Below are 19,026 nucleotides of genomic sequence, written 5' to 3' on the forward strand. Positions count from 1 at the left end.
GGGGGCAGCCGTCAGAGGGGACAAGCCCAGTACTGATCCCATCGAGAGAGGCGGGACGCGACAACGGGGCAGCGGAAGAGGGGAAATGTGGTGGCGGCTAGGGTTGTCGATTGGTTTTAGGCCGATACCATGTAAAACGCGAGAGAGAGTTTTGGGGGAAGTCTCACACAGTTAATGGCGTGGAGTTCCAGGATTTTATATAGCGCTCAAAGGCCAATTAAGGTTGGGGTTACATACATGTATTTACATAAAATACATCCGACAATTTTGAATTTTATGGGGGCTCTTGGAAAGTACAGAAGAGGTGTAGGCACGGAGCTTGATCTTTCACTCATCTGGATCAGCTGCCTAGCTAGCTAGGATCACGTAGACAAACACGTAATTGCACATACACAAACATCAATCGATCACTGGTGCATCCACGTGGGCCAGCCCATGCATGATATATACACCACTACCACTGCTATGTTCACGGCCAAATCAATGAAGAGCAAGCTGGTACGTGTAGCTCCATCTATCCGTAGTTTGATGCGAATGCGAGTGATGCAAGTCATCCTTTTTTGAATTGAATTATCTCTTGCTTAGCAACGTCGTAGCTCGGAGGCTAAGATTTATTACGAATGCGAGTGATGCAAGTCATCCTTTTTGAATTGAATTATCTCTTGCTTAGCAACGTCGTAGCTCGGAGGCTAAGATTTATTACATGCACGCGCTAGCTAGTTAATTAGTCTGCCATTCTCGCCATATATACAGCCTCCATTCACTAAAAGATGTTTTAATATTATTAAATAAGTCTTTATATATTTTTAGTATATACGTAGATACATACAAATTTACATAAAGTTAAGATATTCTTTTTGTAAACCGAGAGAGTAGCAAACTTTTTTTTGCGGAAAAACCACTGATGGTATCAAAGGAAAGAGATTACAGAAAGGCACACAACAAAGATTGAAAGTACATCGAAGTCCTATGTATGGTACTCCATGGAGGGTGAGTTGTGTAGGGTTAAGTTCAGCTTAACCCGACATCCACATGTACTAGTAAGCCATCAGTTTAATTGATCCATGTTAAAGAAAAAGAGATACAACTTGATCGATAATCAATCAAGCTAGCTTGGACGTTGGGCAGCGTGAACTTGATCGCAAGAGAAAAGGAAAAGTCAATTTAGGTGGAGCTCAAATTTGAACTTCATCGCAAGGGAAAAGAAAAGTCAATTTGCGTGAAGTTTAAATTTTCCTAGAAGAGAAGAAAAAGTTTTAAAACAATGTGTACATTGGATTTCAAACTAACCACTTCACCATGCAGTATCAATTGCGCAGAACACCTAATCTAGCAGCATTTCCAGGGCCGGTCCTGAGATTTCGAGGGCCTGGGGCGAAATTAAATTAAGGGCCCTTAATATATAATTCATATTTGTATTATAAATAAATGTTATCAGTGTCTCGAGATCTAGGCCGGCATGTGTGGTTCCAAACTCCACTTGAGGGTGTTTTTATGAATTATGATATTACTCCCTCCGTCCCAAAATGTAAGGCGTCTAAGGGTTAGTCAGAAGTCAACGTTTTTTAAATTTGATCAAGTTTATACATAAAAATATAAACATTTACAATACTGAATCAACATGAATAGATTCACCATAAAGTATATTTTTTTAATATGTCCATTCGATATTGTAGATGTAATTTTTTTTCTAAATATTTGATCAAAGTTAGTAAAGTTTGACTTTTGACCAATCCTTAGACGCCTTACATTTTGGGACGGAGGGAGTATTTGAATAAAGGAGAGTTGCTCTAAAAAAACTAAATATATAATAAAGCACATTCAAACACATCATTTATAATTTTATAAATGATAATTTGAAGATATTTATTTAAACTATCCATAAAGTCTTTGTGGCTCCATCAACTCATATGTTTTTTAGCTACCGATGGCATTGGCATTTGATACCATCAAAGAAGTCATCAGCGACCTTGATGAAAATTGTGACAAAGCATGTGAACTGATTAGTTGATGTTTTTTTTTCATTATTCTAGAAAGTGGGTGAATCAAATCATCAATATTATCCTTCCTCGATTCGGTCCCTATAAATAAAATATAGAAATTTTACACATGAAGTGCATACAAAAGAACCATTTAGATAAATAATTTATGCATATTGTATTAAATATTTTCTCTAATATCATGTCGTCTCCTCATCATGTCCGCCAGAGGGTCGGTGATCGGCAATCTCAGACTCTTGTCTAGGAAACGGTTGAACAATGTCGTGCACCACACCTGGTTGGCTTAGAATTAAACTCTTACCTAGCCATAGCCTTGTGCAATTATATCTTTGCCAACTATTAGATGATGCACAATGTAAAGGGTATGTATGACTTTTTTTAGCATGATGAAAATGAACGTCGACTATGTGTTTGCATGGTAGTCTTACTACTATGGTTCAGTCCATAACTAAAAGAAAAAAAGGGCTATGCAAGGGAAGAAGGCCCAAAACTAACGGATGGGGAGAAAAAGCCCATGTTTAGAATAACGTTTCGTCCTTCTCTTCAACCTACGAAGAGAAGAGGCACAAACTGCTCGCTGCTCTAATGGCGCCCGCATGAATTACTCTGCCGCTGCCACTAGTTCAGAGTTGGGGCCCCTTGGTACCGGGGGCCCGGGGCGGCCGCCCCGCCTGCCCCCCCTCAGGGCCGGCCCTGAGCATTTCATGTCTGAGATCATAAGTAAAATGCTTTACTCCAGTTTTTCTTCACGGATTATTAGTAGACACTAGACACTCCAGTAATTTCGTTAAAAGGTTACATGGGCCGTAACTCCTCTCCAAAGTTCCTGCCCGACGGCCATTTCAGCGGCCCGTGCACTCAGCGCCGTCGGATGAAGATCAAGCGCTGGACATAACGCAGCGAACCAAAACCTATCTACTACCATTTCCCCTCCCAGCCGTGTCCGCTCCCGCGACGAGCGATACAGGCGGCGGCGCCCCGCCACGACGCCCTGAGCCATGGCGGCGCGGCCGGCTTGCTCCAATTGCTATTTCTATGTACGTATATTGATAAATTCAAAATACGGTACCAATAAAGATAATGATAATATGTATCATCCCTCAGTCAACAACGTCTGCCATATTAGTGTCTTTGTGCGAACAACAAGTCGGTAGAAGAAACAATTGTAGCTACTTTAAAATGCATTGGAATCGAAAAGATAGCTTTGCTACGTTGCCCCGAAATGAATTGAGGCAGGTAGCTAGCTTTCACCGCCGACGCTGCGCACCACCACCACCAGAGGAGATCATGGTGGGGAATCGTCGCCGCTGCTGGGTGTCCGAGTTCTGTTCCACCAATGGTGAAATCCAGCAGACTTGCCCTCGCTGGAGGAGTCGGATGGAAGCTGTGACGTGTAGCTCATCGTCGATGGAAGCTTGGATCAATGGCGGACGGTTGAAGATCCGAAAGCGCCTGCACACGGGTCTTATTGAGCGCGGATGAACGGCGGCGCAGAAGTCGAGAGAGGCGGTTGCTCTTCCAAGGAGTCTGCGCTCCATTCCGGCGGTTGGCGCGTCGGTCGACGCGGTTGCCAATGCGACGGTTCCGCTTCCCGGCAACTGCACCGTCGTTACGTAGGCGGCGATTGAGCATCCGAGTTGCTGACGCGTCGGGCCCGCGCCTCCTCGCCTCTCATTTCGTAGGTGTCCGGCGTGCCCGGAGTGTCCCAATGTAGCGGGACGGGCTCGGGACGCCGGACACCGTATTGGGCCGCGCCGGATAAAAAAGGCCTTTGGGGCACGCGACTGGGAACATTGTTTCTGTCCGGCGTGCCCCAAATCCCTTTGGGGGACGGTTTGGGGGACAGAGCAACAAGTCGTCAAAAGAAGCAATTTTGGCTACTTTAAAATGCATTGGAATCGGAAAAAGATAGCTTTGCTACGTTTCGCCAAAATGAATTGGGGCAGGGAGATAGCTTTGCTACGTTTGACAGCCGGAAAATAAATAGACGACGGTGATCTAGACATAAGCGGGAGGCAGCAACGCCGGCGCGATAGAGGGCGGCCATTAGCATGCCGTAGATACGATGTGGGCCGGCCTTGCTGACCAGTCGGGTTACTCGGTCCCGCATCTATTGACCCAAATTTTATTCGAGGCTGGCCCGCGCGACCCATCGGCCTTGACATTTTGGGTCGGGTCGGCGACCCGGTGGGTCGACCCGCGCCGTTCCCATCCGAAACCCCAATTACTAGAATGTGCAGCATCTGTCCTGCTGATTGCAAGTTTTTACTACTAAATGTTAGGAAGGAAGTCAACAAATGTGTTTGAGGTTTTTTTTTTTTTTTTTTTTTTTTTGAGAGAAATGTGTTTGAGGTGAACATTGAATATGATTCTACAAATATCATCATCCTAGTCCTAGCCTATGCATGTGTACGTGAGCGGCAAGCTGGACTGGAAATCTGCAATTAGCGAAGCGGACATCATCTGAATAAATGGCGAGGTCCAGCAAATGGAAGCAAGTGGGATGGACGCTGGCTCGCGTTGCAACGACCGAGAAAGTCCACTTTGGCCAACGTACCGACTTTGCCCCGCCTGGCCGCGCAAACCCGCAAAACCTGGCGAACGATGGATCCCAACGCAGCAGCATTTGCAGCGAGCGGAACAACGCATTTGCCCCGCGATGCGACCGAATCGCACCTCCGGCCGGAACGTGACCGAAGAGCAGGGGATCGATCGCTTAATTGCGAGGAGAAGCGAGGGTGGTGCACGTCCCCTGCTGCTTCGACCCGTTCTGGGAGCCCGGCGTGGTGCATGTTTTCACGCTGGGGGACGCGTCGTGGCGGGACGTGCAAGCCGGTCCCGACGCGAGGTGCAGCCTCGGCCGCTCTAGCCTCGTCGACGTGGACGGCATGGTGTACTGGATGACGGAGTTCACCGCGAGGGTCATGGCGTTCGACCTGGAAGAGGAGCGTGTCACCCGCACCGCCCCTCTGCCGATACAGGCTAGGCCGAGCGCATGCCGCCTGACCAAGGTGCACGCGAGGCTGGGCGTGGCCGTCACCGGCGGCGACTCGCTGACGGTGTGGGTGCTGGAGGGCGATCGAGAGCTGGAGCCGCCGGTACGTCCTGGAGGCGTATAAGCTTCGGAAGCAAGAGCTCGCCGTGCCGCACTTCGCTCACGGCGACTACGTCCTGACGCACGGACGCTCCGGCGAAACATCTGTCCTGTATCGGCACAAGATGAGCGGAGCCGCGAGGTTGCAGGGCGGCGGTGGCGTGGTGCAGATCGAACGCAAGGACAAAGGCGACTCGGTGACGTCTCTGCTGCAGTCTATCTACCGGACGTTTGCCTACACTGAGACTAACGAGTCTTTGAGCATGTACAATGCGGCTTTGATGACCGGCCGTCGATCTGCAGGTTCTTAGAGTGAGTAGGATCAAGTAAAAAAAACATCTTAGCAGGATGTCCCTTTTATACTATTGCGCATATAAGCTCATTTTTGATGTTTCATTTCTTTATTCATGTAAGGCTTAAGAAGGTTTATCCACATCTATACTTTTGTTGCGTTCTTTTAAGTTGAGTTTTAAAAAGTTTGAAATTTTGAGAAGTTTGGAATTTGATATAGAAGTTTGAGTTTTGAAAAGTTTGAAATTTTGTAAGTTTGGAATTTTAGAATGCTTAATTTTCTTAGAAGTTGAAAGCTTATTTCCTTCCGAATGTAGGAGAACACAAGATTATATTCGACCGTGAGGCATGCATAAAGCTAATTAACTAGTGTGAGCTAGTAGAAGGGTCAAGGACATGACCGGCGAAGACCACGGCTCCAGAGACCTCCTCCAATATCGATCGACGTCACCTTTCTCGCGCACTGCTTCACACTGGACCGTTCCGCGCGCCGGTGGTTGCTTTACAACCGAGGCCGGGGAGCAAAACACACCGCGCCCCTCTCCGTCGCCACGCCCACGCTGGATCCAGCTGGCCGCGCGCGCGTGTGTATGTTTGCTTGCGCTTGCAGGTGACGTACGGATCTAAACCAAAATGCATGCACGCGCGCGCGTGTGTATTAAAAGCATGCATGCACGCGCGGATCTATGGATTAAAATGTCTTCTTTTTCTCCTTCTTTTGATCTCACACGACCAACGGAGCGGAGCCATGCATCAAAGAAACAAAGCATCTTTTTCTCGCACGCACGACCTGATCGATGGATTAGCAAATCACGTCAAGGAAATCATCTACTGATCCGTATCAAATCAAAGGGAAACTGCTGCTGGCCGGGTCTGATAGAAAAGAAAAACAAATGAAGAAACTGGTCCATTTTATATGTCGGGAAATCCATCCCATCTGCATGCTCTCCATGCATCAACCTATCCAATGAACAGCCCGATCGATGAGTACTTCACCGGACCGGCCCGGCCGGATGAATAAAATGCATTTCAACAACACTCCAACTAATCAGCCGCGCTGACGTACGAAAATAAACAAGCTAGGTGTCGACTCGAATTACTTACCGGCTGAAAAACAGTCCCTGGTATTTCTCTTGTTAGTTAATTTTCCGGACTGACTCCTACTACTGAAACGACGACGACGGGCTGATACGGAAAACAGATCTGCAAACAAGAGCATCCAAAGATAGATCGGAGAAATGAACAAACAAAAGGTAACATGGAATATCTGAGATTGGTAGATTACCTACTGGATCCCTCCTCTTCACGGACGGATTTAGATCGACGATGAACTCGACTGCCCAAGAGATCGAGCCAATTAACGACGGAGTATACCCTCTCCTCTCCTCGACGAGTAAAGAGTCAAAGTCTAAGTCACACGCGACGCACGCGTTGGCTCTACCCCTCCTCATATTTATAGACTACTGGAGCAGGCAAGTCGTTGCCGCCACTATTTTCGTTTTCATCGCCACAATCCCGCTTAAACTACTCTCGCTGGGGGATAAGTGGCACACTGGGAAATCATCTCATCTTGGACGATGGACCGTCTGGATGAAAACATCCCACGGATCGATGACATGCCATGTGCTACAACAGAAAAGCCCTGTAATTACGGGATCTGCATTATTATGGTTTAATTACGGGGTCATACCTAGTCAACCAGGTTAATTACGGGCCTTCTCACGTGCGTTTCCTTTACTTGTTTGTTTGTCTAAGCTGGACCTGGACCTGGACCTGGCTAGATCCACTCCTTCCACTATTCACGCTCCTGTTGCAGATTATGCTCGTCTCCTTCCTAGGCGCGTTTGCTAAAATTAGGAGAACGGAACGGGACTTACAGTAGGGAATTTATTACTCCTTCCATTCACACAAAAAATGACTCAATTTTTTTCAAAAATATGTATTTATCTAGACGTGTTTAAGTGTGTAGATAATACAAATTTATACAAAGTTGAGACTTCTTTTTGTACTAGTACAAATGCCCGTGCGTTGCCACGGGTCCTCAAATTTTATTTCTCAATGCACATATATACTTCACAACTTATTATGAAAATTCAAAGCAAATTAAAGATATCATAATGTACTACATCATGATAATACAGACAACATTGTTTATTGTTACTCTTTCGCAGTAAGTCCCACACCTGTGTTTCGGGCTGTCATAACTGTCAACTCAACAACCTCTTCTTTTAGATGTATTATTGTCTCAGAAAACGAGGGTGCTGCGAAAGAATATTTCTTTTTCCGATTAGTCCAAACAACACTTTGTTATTCATAGATAAATGTCTGTGTGTTGCCATGGAGAAAAATAACGGTGACTTTTAGTTTTTTAATACCCCATCCTATACAATGTCATTTTTATCCCTCTCACTAACCTTCTGAGGACAACATGTGCTCTTTCTGTCCTTTAGTACCATTTTCGCTCATGTCATATTAGCGGTACTTTTATTGTGTAAGCGCATCAATAACAAGAATTACTTTGTTAATCCTCAGTCGGGCATCGATTCAAAAATTGCAACAGAATGCGGAATGTGAAGCAGCGAGAAAGAAATATAGCGCGTCTCTTTTCTCACATAAATGCATAGAGAAATCAATAAAGCTCTAGCCCAGATATATTTAGATGATTTTTCAACTATACTCGCTATTCAAATTATGATAAGTTATTAATTTGTATAGCATGCAGCACATAATTATGATAGCATTACAATACATTTGATGCTTGAAGGATCTAAATGTTTTATTCTATTAAAAGAATAAAACAATAGAGAAATTTAAATGCATGCTAACTAAGGTCATGCATCATTCTAAGATCAACATAAATCTTGAAGACGCCCATCTTAGGATTTTAAAATACAAATATCTATAGATTATCACAACAGAAACTCATAATTTTTTTCTCATCATATTGTTATGGGTAGACACGACAACTACACATCATGTATTATCAATAGTTCATACACTGCTTTGAGTTAATGTGTTGCCATACTATATAAAACTAACACTTACAGAAATAAGTCTCAATAAGTGTTCCATTCAGGATTTGGTACCAAGTCCTTGTAGCACAACAACAACTTCAATGTCAGTGTCAACAACGGCCTGTGAAATCTATGGGTGCATACAAATTACAGTTCTTCTCAACTCTCAAGTGTCTTAATTTCTTGTTCATGTAACAAAACAAAAACCAAATAACCAATTGAAGCCGAATGAATAATCAATACATATTACGGGTGCGGGTACATACTACATACACTTGTCTTCCACAATTGATGAACCGCGCTTTGTTGCTACTAATTGAACGTTATTCTCTCCCTCATGAAGAGATTACGTCATGTTCTCATCAAGTAATATCAAGCTCATCGAGCTCCAGCTTGTCTCCCTGGTATAAAATATAGCAGAGGGCCTGCAGGGGAGGAATAGATACCACAATATAAGCAGCAAGGATGCGGCTTATTAAGAATCCAGTAGAGATAACTATATGTCCTTGCCACTAACATGATGTAGCATTTTTTGTTCTCTTATTTTTTCTTACGCTGATTTTGGGTCGAATGAGAAGGGACTGGGCTAAAAATAACTTGGTGTACTAAAAGTGGGACTAAAACTTGTTGTCATCCTGTCACCCCACTGTTTGTAATGGCTGGCACATAAGAAGTTCAGTTAACTCGGAGTTTTATATACAACATGTTCATTTATCTTGCAACAAGTCATTATTATCATGTTAGTCATGCTTCTAGAGTGGTTTAAACTTACTAAGCAGAAGAACTCAATCTTTGATTCAAAAACCTGAAGTGAATTTGAATTACAGGGAGAAGAATATACCCCATGAATACACTGTATTCTTACTCGGTGACTCGGACACTGTACACCGTAAAGCATGGTAATTTGAGATTTGGCCAGTTTTGCATCCAGTGGTAGTTATTAGTGGACTATAACGAAGTCAGAGATCCTATTTTTCAGCCACAGTAATACTCTTACTTGATCATCTTAACAGGAGCTGAATGACCTATATTTGAATTTAGATAGGTGGCAATTGCCACGGTAGTCTTGAACCAAGGTATGTAGAACAACTTACACTTGAGAGTGTTCACCATCGCATGCCCTTCACGTGCGATGCCGCTGCTGGAGCTGCCATTTAACATAGATTACATATCATAGAAAAAATAGCCGCATAATATCTCAAAACTATAAGATCATCTTAAGTACTTAATCTGAATATTGAATTTCTGGGATGCGGTGAAGTTCCGGGGATGCGGTGAAGAGGAGCAACAGGCGGCCGGGGATGCTATACCAAGCTGGGTTGATCGCTTCATGCATTGCTGCTGGATTTTGCATTACATACAATTTTGCTGTTGTATACTGATATATTTGCTACTCTTTAGTCAGTACGAAAGAGAAATGCAGACTATTGCTTTCCTAGCTGTTGTTGTGAATTCGCTATTGCCTGCTGCATTGATTAGTTTGCACCATCATACCCAAATTACAGCCAACTCATGGGCAGACTAAAATTGAATTATGTTCAGCTAGTAATCCAATAAAAAAACCTATAATTAACTTGCATGGGAAAAACTCAAAAGTCATCTCCTTTTGTAAAAATGTCTTGCACCTCGAATAGAAGTATTCTCCAGAAGTTCTATAATTATTAATTACTCCCAAACTAATTGTCGGTTCTAGAATTTTTCTTGCAAAAATATCTCTTTATAATAAATGAGCAGTGTTATTTGTGCATCCAATAAAAGAAATATAATCTGAAACAAATAGAAGGCAAACTGTAGCAATGATCAGATAAAGATACAACATTATTTGATTTCTATCACGTCTATCAAGTGAATTAATGAACTCAACTTTTGCCATGTTAATTTGAGGTTAGGCTTATAAACCACCAACTTTAGAAAGGAGGAAAGTAGAAAGCAGATAAAATTACACAACTTTAGAATGGAGGAAAATAGAAAGCAGTGAAAGAAGACCTTATAAAAAATGGAAGCAATCATTACTACAGCAATGCACAAACTTGCGGACGGTATGCATCTCTCAAACAACAACCCATTATGATAGTTCTTCGCTGAGCCAAGTTAGTAAAATAACAGTAGGAATAACCACCAATGCATAGCTTTTCTTATGCACACAAAATGTCTAAATCTGAATGCTATTTGATCCACCAATTTTTTCTCCAAAACAGTTACTTATGCTAAATATAATCAATGTGTCGATGATAGTTCGATTGTCACTTCTTTCCAGCACATTTGCCTCCAGAAATAACTTGTACTTACAAAAATGGCAGGAACATCCATGTAGGCAGGATGCACGGCGCCGTGGCTGCGTGTCAGAGCTCTCGAATGTTCGAGGTCTGCTGTGGGAGGAGGAGCTGGTGTCATGGTCGGTCAATCCCTACGGCAGCTTCTCCTTCTGTGGCATACTCATGATATTTTCCCAGACCCTATTTTTCCACATGATATGCCAACAAAAACTGAAACTGCAAGCACCCAACCATCAAGGAACACTGTAGAGAGACAGTATTTAGACAAAAGTATTAGTGAAGTTTAGCAAAATCAACTGGTCTACCAAACCATAACATCATATACTCAATGTGCATTCTTATTGCTTTTGGTAGCAAATCCAAGCATGCACATACTAAAGGTAGATGACAGAATTTCCATGTTCAGGTGTAACAAGAGTAAGAAAATAAATTTCAAATGTTTACTTTAAATTGAAAATTATGTACTGTAAGAAAACACCAAACAAATGTAGTTTCAACAAATTAAGTAATAGTAAGAATTCATTCAATACATAAACAAGGTACTCATTCTATTTGATAATAAAATCATGCCTTCTTAAATATCCAAATTAAAACATAGTTGGTTCCTAGCTGGCTAACTGCATCTGCTTAGTAGTATGTACCGGTTATAAATAGTAGGCAACCCCCAAATCTGATAGCACAGAGTGATCAAATTTTAAATTTGCACAATTAAAGTTTGGAATATTTCACATTGCAATATCAATCTGGAATCATAAATAAATCTAAGTGATAGCAAATCAAGAAATCGCACTTGTAGTTCTTCATTAAACCAGTGAAGATAATACAACTCAGCATAATCGGAAAATGATATACTTCAATGGGGTCAAAGATGTATCTAGTGTAAGAATAGGAAGATGTAGGAGAGAAGAAGAAACAATACGTCCCATTACCGTGTCCTGAATCTTGATGCTACTATGACTTTGATAGTTCAAAAAGTCTGAGTGCGCTCCAGGGCACCAACGCCAGCCTCACCGTCACCTACCTTGACATCTTCCCGGTTCCTTTTTTTTTCAGCCATCATCCCCTGCGAGGGCCGATTCCAAACGCTCCAGCCAAGATATCAACCTGACTTGCAAAAAACTCTTGTTGGTAAAATTTAAGGAGATATATCTCTCACAAACCCTTAATGATTCTTATTAAATTAACAAAATTTATTTTTTAATCACAAATAGAACTACAAGCAACAAAATCAGTGAGACAGATTTACATTGGTGGTAATGAGTAATCGGCAAAAACAGGGGTACATGTTCTTTAAATTTACAATGGTACCTCTATAAACTTTGCTTCATTCAACTTAAGATTAAGATTGGGTATAGAAATTACGATCCTTCTATTGAACTAAGTGACACAATATGGCCTCCAATGGTAGGAATGAGAACGCTGCAACATTGTTAGTAAATCCTGATAGAAAAGAACTGGACTATTTCTTTACATTGAACCACTACCAGGACATAAGTTTGCATGATATAGATATATAGGTGTAACCTGATTGATAGCAGCCATTGTTTAACAATCTTGTAACTAAAAAAAAGAGTTCGCAAAGAAAAGAGGTCAAGATGTACATACTTGTGTGGTTGATGCTAGTTTTCAGATAGCACATCTCAAGGCTCAGTAGAAGCTCAATGAAAGTTATAACGAAATTCATAGCAGTTTGGTATGAGCCATTCTTTTACGAATTTCTTGAACATATTGCAAAATTCGGGATTCTGGATTATTACTCATGAAAAAGGAATCATGTACTCGGTCTGAACTTTAATAATTATATGGAGTATGTACACTATTATGCAGCAATCCCGTACCCAACAAAGCAACTATGCAAACCAAAGCCTACTGCAAACACATGTGAAGTATGCGACTGGGCTAACATAAGGTACTAGAAAAGTATGTGATCAAGCAAACAATCCAAGGAAGGCAGTGTTCCTCACCGGCAAAACAATCAAGCAGGGCGCGGTGGATGGCGCCGCCGGGAACGCCACCGTCCACCTCGACCGCCGAACCAAAGTAAGAGCTCACGCCCTCTTCCCTAATACCACTACCCCTGCCTTTTTTTTCCTGGTGGGGGATTGGGTTGTTGTTGGTCTCTCACACACCGAGGCATCTCCCCTTCTGTACTGTTGCTTCCCAGATGTTCGTGCACACGGCGCGGGAGGCCAAAGACGGCGCCGCGTGGGCGGAGCAGGACGCAGAGCTGGGCCTCTTCGACGCCTTCTTCGCCAGCCTATCCATTATCCTCGTCAGCGAGGTCAGCTCAATAATTCATTCCGCCAAGATGGCCTCTTCCAAAATAATCAATCCCCTACTACTACTGCTACTCCTCTTTTTTTTGTGTTTTTCTATGGATTGATGGATGGAATATGAAGAACAAGAGAACGAACGATGGATGGATAGGTAGAAGAAGACGACAACCCTAGATCTCCCCGTTCCCTCCCCAAAGAGCAGAGAAGAACCCTCTATTCCTGATCTGGGGCGAATCAAAAAATATCCCTAGGACCAAAAACTTCACGGAGCAATCTCGATCGGACGGATCCCAAATCGACCCGGCGGCAGAGAGAAACTGGATAGAAGAAGGCAGAGAATCAGACCCGGAATCGGAGCCCCGGCGGCGGCCCCATGGAACGAGACGATTCGCGGCGGCAAGCAGGTAGGCGGCGGCTCGGGGCGCGATACGGAATCCCCCCACACCGGCGTCGGGAGCCGAGATCCGCACGGGTGGGCGGGCTGTGGGGAGTCTGCAGCGGACGCGGAGGACAGACGGAGACGCCTTGGAATGCGGCGGCGGACGGATCTTGGCGTGTGGGCGGTGATGTGATGATCATGCCGTGCAGCGTGGCCCATGTTGGAGCGGCCCAGCTAGGTCCGTGCGGGACGGGAGTAACACGAGACGACCAAAAGTTTGACGTATTTTTTTTTTTTTTTTTTTGACGTATTGGGATTGGGATGGCAGAATAAGGAACCACTTTAGTCTTTTTAAGTAGTAGAGATAGACGGAGGTAGTACGAGATTAGATTGGGAAGATAGATTGTTGTTCCCATTCCATTGTTTGGTTGTAGTACACGGTACGATTTTTTTTTTTTTTGAGGGAAGTACACGGTACGAATTACCAGTGAATTTTTTACGAGAAGTTGCTTTCCCACGCTTGGATCGTGGGTTTACACATGGCCATAGGGACGTGGGCAATAACCAGATCGTTCTTTTCCTTATTTTCAACGTCAATTCCCACTCCCACCATAAATTTCCACGGGGTGCCTGGAAAGGAAAATGTGGAAATTTGATATGTTAACTCCTTTTTTCCCATCCCTCCTACGTCCCCAAATCAAACAACAGATGTTAAGCCTCCAACCCTCCAGTACCATAAACTCCCATTCTATGGGTTCTAATTCTCCAAACAAGCACGATGGAAGCTGACTGGTAGGAGATAGGAAAGTTATCCTCAAGATGAAAATCAGTTTCAGGCAACGACATGTTCAGGAATGACTTTAAGCTACATATCATGCATTTACAACTCTGGTGAGATTTATCTTTTATTTGCTTCAATTTTTCCTGTTCAAACACACTTCAGTTTCATAAAATTTCGGCATGCAATCTACTATTTTCTAGACCAGATCACACAACAAAACTATATGATCAAATATGGCATTTCAAACATAGGATCCAACTCAGATCACAAAAGAAACAATAGTTATAACACTGCGATTAGTTTGGAGCATTACAGTAATTCGAAGTGCGCCATTGCAACGGTACCTATCATCAATCTTGGAAGCATTTTGAAACAACACAAAAAATCCAAGACATAAACTCCTCATCGTCGTCATCAGTACAAGCTCTCCTTTCAGACCGAGAGTGAGAGTGACATGAGGGTGCAAGGGCAGCAGTCAACATAGGTTCCTTCCGCCTCATCTCAAACCGCATGATTGTTCCTCCTCTTAGAAGTTTAAGATTTCTATAAGTTCATAATTCTTGAAGTTCTAAAATTCTAATTTTTTATTGTGGAATTTCTAAATGTTTTATAAACTTGTAATTTCTTAGGAAAATATGAAATTAGAGACGGGATGTTTCGAAAGATATACAATGTGCGAAGTTACAAAACATAAAATCAAAAACGAATGGTACATGTCCGCCAACCTTCAAGGGACTTGGTCGAAGTTCACCACGTGACAACCAATGAACCCCGAATATCAACATCCATTAAAGTTTTACCTCAACCTGATCTTTTTTTCTCCTGAATTTGCTAAATTCGATTTCTCTCTCTGCATAACATAGTTTGGCCAATATTTCCAAGACCAATGTTAGTTTTTATAACATAGGGTGACCATATCCTCTCACTTCATAAAATATTTATCGGCTTAGTTGAGTTTGGAAGCTTTTTGATAGTTGGACAACATGTTCTGTAGGGCAGCTTTTCTCAACAAAAAGAAAACCCGCTTGTCGTGCCTCCTCCCCTCCTCGGTATCTCTGGAGGGAATTCTTCTCTTCACTTCATCACATTTTTAAAGGTGTGTGATCGCACGACGAAGTTGTCGAGAGCTCGGTATATACATGGAGAGCATCTCATGTTAATATAAAGGAATTAAGGCATCAATGTATCTCAATATCTTAAATATACGAATGCATGCACAATTAAATAATTATTACGGATTCTCTTAAATATAAGTGTTTTGTAAGAATTTTAATGATTTTATGAATCCTTAGGAATTGTTTATATAAGGACCATTGGATAGTGCATTTACCTTTTGTTTTGAAAGAAATGCGGTAGGGAAAACCTCTGCATAGATTTTTTTTAATAATAATAACTCAAATTTGCATCCCTAGGAGTTTATATCTGGCTTACTTCCCTAACCAAGTGAGCTAGGCTCCCTTTCTTTGATTTTGCATTTACTTGACTCTTATTCCAATGAAAATCTATCTCATTCTTGTTTTTATTTGAAAGGTTCGATAAAAGTTGCTTCAATACTCTCTCTCTCTCTCTCTTTCCTAGTATCTCGAAAAATCCAAACCTTATTTTCTTAAACCACCCAAAAAGTAGCACTTCATGAGTTTTGTACTCCCCTTTGCTTCTAAATCTACAATATTTGTAAGAGCATCTCCACCGGCGGCCCCGATAGCGGCCCTGATAGCATTTTGGGGGCCGATATCGAAAATGCGGGTGCGCCCCAAATAGCGCCGGCGGTTTTCGAGCCCAATAGAAGCGCCGGCAACCCCGTGAAGACACTTTCGTGAGGGCGCGAATCGGGCGCGCCGGCGCCTTGCGGCACAATGGTTTTCACGGGTGGGGGCACCTTGTCAGCGAGAGCACGCGACGGTTCGCATCGGAAGTGACGCGGGAAGGTTGGTCATCGGCATTTAATGGTCTCCCGCGTGGAAACTGAGGCGGTGACGAGACGGAGAATGGCCACGCGGCGTCCACTCGCCTACGCCGCCGTAAATGCAGGTAGTTGGCACCCCTATTTACGTACGCCATCTACCGCCGCGGTGCTATCCTCTCATCTCCACCACCGTAGCCGCACTGTCCTCTCTTGTCTCCACCACCGTCGCCGCGCCAGTCTCTCCTCTCCACCTCAAAAAATGCCTTGTCTTCTTAAAACGACGTACTCCATGCTTGGCCCCAACGGTTGCGCGGTGCGTGCGCCTCCACCACCACCACCACCGCAGCCATAGCTGAGCCGTAGCCCAACGCCGACTACGGTTCCGACGACGCAGCTTGACCCACGGTTCGCCGTGTGGCAAGAGGCCTACGTCGCGAAGCGAAAGCTAAGGCAGCGGAGGAGGCGGCGCAGTGGGGCGAGCAACCGCAGGCCCCCGCCGACCCGGAGCAGGCAACGATCCTAGCGTCATTGAACGTGCAGCGCTTCTGGATGTTGAACGAGGAGGAGCGGGAGCTCGTCAACGATGCGAACCTCGAGCATGCCCTCGAGATCTCACGCCAGCGAGCGGCCACGGAGGAGGTGGGACGCCTCCTCATGGAGGCGGAGCGACAGAAGCTCATCGAGCTGAATGCTCATCGCCACGCCGAGTCGTTTGCCGCCGAGCAAGCGAGGCGCGCCGATAACGAGGCTTCTCGGCAAAGGCTGGCAGCACGGGGACAGGGCCGCCGGAAAGCTCTGCGACGCCGGCCGCCATGCTCCACCGCCGATGCGCGGAGCAAGGGCCGAGAGGTGGGCACGGATGCAGGCGGCAAAGGGGTAGAACACCGACGAGGTAGGCCCGTCGCGCGCTCCAACCGACGGCTTGTATATTAGGGTTAAGTTTAAGTTTTATTTAGGTTTAAATTGGAGTAACTTTTGTATGAATTTTGGTTTTAAATGTCATTCCAAGTTTCAAATTCAATCGGGTTGACGTATGGAGGACGCCGGTGTGGGAGCAGCATCCCAAATAGAGGATGCTCTGACGGAGACCCTCATACGGCAGTGTCGGCACCCCTGCCGACGCCTATCTAGGAGCGGCCGATGGAGATGCTCTAATCTTAACTTACCGTAATATTTTTGTAGACATGAGTTCCGTAGGAATCCATAGCAAAGAACATTTTAATCTTGTGTCTTTTCTTGTATTTACTATTTCTAGTTTATACCATCCAGAAAATTATAGTGGGATTGACATAAATCTTCTTGATTCTAATGTAGAGGAATTTTAGGCGTGAGTAATGTAGTAGCCGAAATTATACCATGCTTTCCCTATGGCTGGCAGTGGGTCCCATCGCCATCGTTCCCAAATCAATTCCTCTCATCTCTTCCTTGAACCCTATAAACCCTCGTCGAATCCCCTGCCCTCTCCTCCCAGATTCGCCTCGATTCCTGTGCGTATTATGGGATATCCCGGCACCAGCACCACGTCCTCGACTGCGGCGTCGGCACCACCGCGCCCACGCTCCCCGTATTCCTCACCTGCCGCTACGTCTCCGCCTTGCCCTCTGTGAGTACATCCGTCCTCTATGCTTTACAAAGTCGTCATTTTTACATGGAGCAGATCAGAAATGCCGGACGCGGCCGCGCTCGTCGATGTTCTAACTCACTCTTAACTCTCATGATCTAGGCTGTTAAACGAAAGAATGGGAAATCCAAGTGATCTCAGTCCTCCAATCCTTCCAACCAACCATGCCACCATGAAATTTGCAGATTGGTCCTCCCTCCCGGCCGACCTCATCAACTGCATAGCCGAATGCTTCCTGTCCACCAGTGATCTCGACTACTATATGGACTTCCGTGCCATCTGCCAAAGCTGGCGCTTCACCACCGATGACCCCAAGTTAACCTCCGACCGTCGGTTCCGCCCCTACCACTGGGTCATCATCGACGAGGTCTATGCGAGCAAGACATACCTCCTGGTGAACACAGCCACCGGACGCTTCCTCCGCAAGGAGCTCCCGCTGCTCCACGGCTATTACATTGCCGTTTCCACCCGGGATGGTCTCCTCGTTTTGGTCGACACCAAGTCCTATAACACCGTGAGCGTCCTCAATCCTTTGACAGGATACATGGTTCGTTTCATTGCGCCTATGCCTGACGAGTTCGTCAAGTCTGCTGCTCTGGTCGCTGGTCCTTCGCCTACGCTTCTCTTGCTATGCAACAAGGTGGTTGATGCTCCTGATGGCTCGTTACGTGACTCACCCCGGACGGTGTACATGGCTGATCCTAACAGCCAAAGTCTTGCCGTGTACGAGGATAGGAATGCCTGCCCTTTGATCAGGCTCTCTGTCAGAGATATCTACACTCAAGGTGAGTTGGGATCAGGCCCACCATTTCCACTTGATACGGCTAAAAGTATGTTTGATCTGATCAAGGATTTCAATGCCGATCCTACTGAGATGTCTGATGATGAAGATACCGAGATATCTGAAGACGAAGCTATACGAAATTTCATTATAGGATATGACAACCGATGTTACCTGCTGGAGTCTGGTGGAGAAATATTGATCATTATCCAGCTAAACGATGGCATGCGGGTTTACAAGATGGACACTGACAGACATGTATTCCAGCGTGTGAAGAGCATTGGCAACCAGGCCATCTTCCTAGGTGGGTACTGTAGGTGCTTGTCTGTTAACGCTGATAAGTTCCCATCAGTTGACGCCAACTGCATCTATTACACAAAAGGTCTAGATTTCAACCATGGCATCCACATTTACAGCATGCAGTACGACAGAGAAGCAAAAATCTCTAAAGACATAGGTCGTAGTTCTCCTCCCTACACAATAATCCAGCTTCTCTCTAGCAGCTTAAATGATCTCTAGGCTTCCATTGCTCATAGTGGATGTTGTTTTTAGCTTTAATGTTAATTTTGTAATGACTCTATTATGGTGACAATATATTTAAGCTGAG

At 44.4% G+C, this 19,026-nt stretch overlaps 1 protein-coding gene and 1 long non-coding RNA gene across 4 annotated transcripts in view; one reads left to right on the plus strand and one right to left on the minus strand.

Moving 5' to 3' along the window:
- The window catches only part of LOC127345876 (uncharacterized), a 214,831-nt gene that overhangs the window by 109,839 nt on the left and 85,966 nt on the right, over nt 1-19,026 (plus strand). The gene's annotated exons all lie outside the window — the stretch shown is intronic.
- LOC139838654 (uncharacterized) lies at nt 8,436-13,582 on the minus strand. Of its 3 annotated transcripts, none has more exons than XR_011756343.1 (4): nt 13,297-13,582; nt 12,640-12,932; nt 9,494-11,779; nt 8,436-8,824 (listed from the first exon to the last, which is right to left on the minus strand). It is a non-coding gene; the product is annotated as an uncharacterized lncRNA (long non-coding RNA). The 3 variants fall into 3 exon arrangements; XR_011756345.1 differs by having other exon boundaries at nt 9,494-10,918; nt 11,605-11,779; nt 12,640-13,578; XR_011756342.1 differs by having other exon boundaries at nt 12,640-13,582.

The sequence above is a fragment of the Lolium perenne genome, chromosome 3, assembly GCF_019359855.2.
Source record: "Lolium perenne isolate Kyuss_39 chromosome 3, Kyuss_2.0, whole genome shotgun sequence".
NCBI lineage: Eukaryota > Viridiplantae > Streptophyta > Magnoliopsida > Poales > Poaceae > Lolium > Lolium perenne.